Raw genomic sequence first — 2,753 nt, forward strand, 5'->3', positions numbered from 1 at the left:
CGAAAATGCTGCCCCACAATGCCTTGCAGCCGCAGCATTTGCCGTCACTCAACAGTCGGCCGTTCACGGAAACAACCGATTATGACCGAGAAATTATATCATGAAAGTTACGGTGCTTATTAAGCATTTTAAAACATAGGTGGTAAGTTGCCAAAGTGCTTTGTTTTGAACGTTCATCAGTATTATAATCAAAAAGAGAAATATGAACGTTAGTTTTTACTGAAATTATCAAATAAAGTCAACATTTCACAGTGTTTACTGAGCTGTGTGGGGTTTGTTTGAATGGTGATATACACAGTGATAGATGTTAAGGACTAACGTTTATAATAAATACATCTGTATTGATTTTAAGATCTTTAGTTCATACAATCTTTGGGATCATTAGTATTAATGTGGACCGGAGGGAGAGGGTGACGAGCATAAGTTTCACTTTCCTTTTTTATTTCAATTCCAACTTTGGTCATGAAGAATATGTTTCTCTGTTGTCCACGTTCATAAAGCAAAGCAGCAGCTTCAGAGCACGGTGCAGAGTCTCTAGATGAGTTTACAGTAGTCCCTCGTTCTTATTAAACATCCATGTTGTAGTCCGCTGTATAGAAAACTGTGGTTTCCATAGTTTCCCCACAGCAGCAGACGCACACAATGACGTCCGCTGGCGCATCATAAACACGTCGGATAGTGAAAGTGCATTCGGATTCTCTAAAGTACTGCAGTCTCTTCTCCTAAGTCCTTTTGAATTCTCCTATCCACTATCCCTTAACCCCGTGACGTTTCACTCAGAGGTCAAGGAATAGACGATAGGGTTAGAACTTAGGAGCTGATTTTTAAACTATCCGACTGCAGCCCTGGTTTGCTGTGCTGCCTCCTAGTCGCCACCATGGTTTGCTGTGCTGCCTCCTAGTCGCCACCATGGTTTGCTGTGCTGCCTCCTAGTCGCCACCATGGTTTGCTGTGCTGCCTGGGGATGCTCAAATCGCTCAGAGAAAGGAGTACGAATGTACGGCTTCCCCACTGACACAGAGCGGAGGAAAAAATGGCTGGCTCAAGTCAGCAGGAGCAATTTCACAACCAACAGCAACAAAATATGTGATTTATATACAAACACTGCATTTGCACTTTTTCACAAAACGAAAACCACACCATTGGGAAAGCTTAATGTTTTGTTTAATACAAAAAAACAGGGAAAGGCTTGAAAAACACTGAGAGTTGAGACTCAGGGTGCAGGGTGAGGGTCTCAGTGCAGGTATTCAGGCTCCATTGAACCCCCCTCTGGTTCTTGTGCTGAAAGAGGGAGCAACAGACAGGAGAAAGGGTTATACACACCTATATAGCACACCTATTGCCTTGGGGAGATAAGGTGTTTACTTATATAAAACAGTAGTATTAAACGTACCTTGTGTTTTCACTCTCACTTAAGTCCCTCTCCCTTTGCCATCAATCCAAAATCAGCTGGGCTGCAACATTATACAGACAGGTAATAATCAACAGAATCACAAGGACACAATATGGCTCTGCTAAAAACACTCACTCTTACACGCACCAAAGTTATATTTATCTAATATTTAACTCCCTCCACCCCCGCATACAATCCCGTTTAGAAGCCCCTCTTCTCTAATTCAACATGTTGGACGAAATGACATTAAGAGAACGGAATTTACAATTAAAAGGCTGTTCAACGTGTGTTGCTAACTTGCTTCGGTATGCTAGCTTAATCTGTTATCTGTAAACGTTCCCTAAATCTACTAATTTAGGGATAATCCACTGACATCCTTTAATACACATGTTCATTTGAATCAGATGTACTGATAATATCCGCAATATACATCTTTAAACTTCTTCTTACCTTTAAAAGTCCGTCACGAACGGTGTATTATGCTGCAACTCCACAGCTCTGCCAGCCTTGGCGCTAACTTCCGGGGAACGATTGAGAGGCTCCACGATCCGCCATTGCTGTAAAAAAGTGGTCCATTGGAGTGAACGGAGATGTCGTAACTCTTCTATTAAATGGCTCTGGGAGAATCTGCCTTGGTGCAAAGTAGCAGTGAAAACATGGTACGGAGTTTCATTGATTTGGGCATTCTCTCAATAAGCAAGTGGAATGGATTTGATAGTGAAGCACTGACACAGCGCTCTACAGAGTGCGGCGAGTGGATAGACCGATTCACGAACTTTCCACATGGTAAAAGTGGGGGGGTCTAAACTAATCATTTTTAAAAAGTGGGGGGGACTTGTCCCACCCTCATATAATGGCTGCGACGCCCACAAACAATGCACTCACCTCAGACACAAACTTGTCCAAACAGGAACTGTATCCACTGGAAAATAGCCAGTGAAATATACATATTGCAGCACAGCCGTCCACATACACAGGTCGTTTTTCCGAGCATACAGTGCCTGCACAAAAATAAGGGTTCCCTTCGGATTTATATCATAAATCTTTAGCGTTTTTCCTAGACTTAAAAAACAGTCTTAAGAAGGAAAATCAATGCTATGGATTTTACTATTAAATTCCTTTTAATGTAAGAATTCAATGTAAAACTCACAAATAGTCTTTACATTGGTAATCAATTGTGCTAATAATAATATATTGTGGTGACCACTCATTAATACACTGGGGATCATAATTCACACATGGAACTACAGTTGGGGTTTTGTTTCCACACGGACATGTTAGGTGTTGTCTATATATGTTGTGTGCCCTCCTGGCTTCTCTCTCTTGTCGACCCGAGCTGCGACCCGACAACATGTCCTTT

The 2,753-nt window shown here is 41.9% G+C and overlaps 1 long non-coding RNA gene across 1 annotated transcript; it reads right to left on the reverse strand.

Annotated features, from left to right (window-relative positions):
- Positions 1 to 1,205: 1,205 nt before the first annotated feature.
- LOC139435182 (uncharacterized) lies at positions 1,206 to 1,933 on the reverse strand. The gene is made up of 3 exons (XR_011644443.1): positions 1,844 to 1,933; positions 1,394 to 1,454; positions 1,206 to 1,281 (listed from the first exon to the last, which is right to left on the reverse strand). It is a non-coding gene; the product is annotated as an uncharacterized lncRNA (long non-coding RNA).
- Between the last annotated feature and the right edge of the window lie 820 nt (positions 1,934 to 2,753).

Source organism: Pseudochaenichthys georgianus, chromosome 2, assembly GCF_902827115.2.
Source record: "Pseudochaenichthys georgianus chromosome 2, fPseGeo1.2, whole genome shotgun sequence".
Lineage (NCBI taxonomy): Eukaryota > Metazoa > Chordata > Actinopteri > Perciformes > Channichthyidae > Pseudochaenichthys > Pseudochaenichthys georgianus.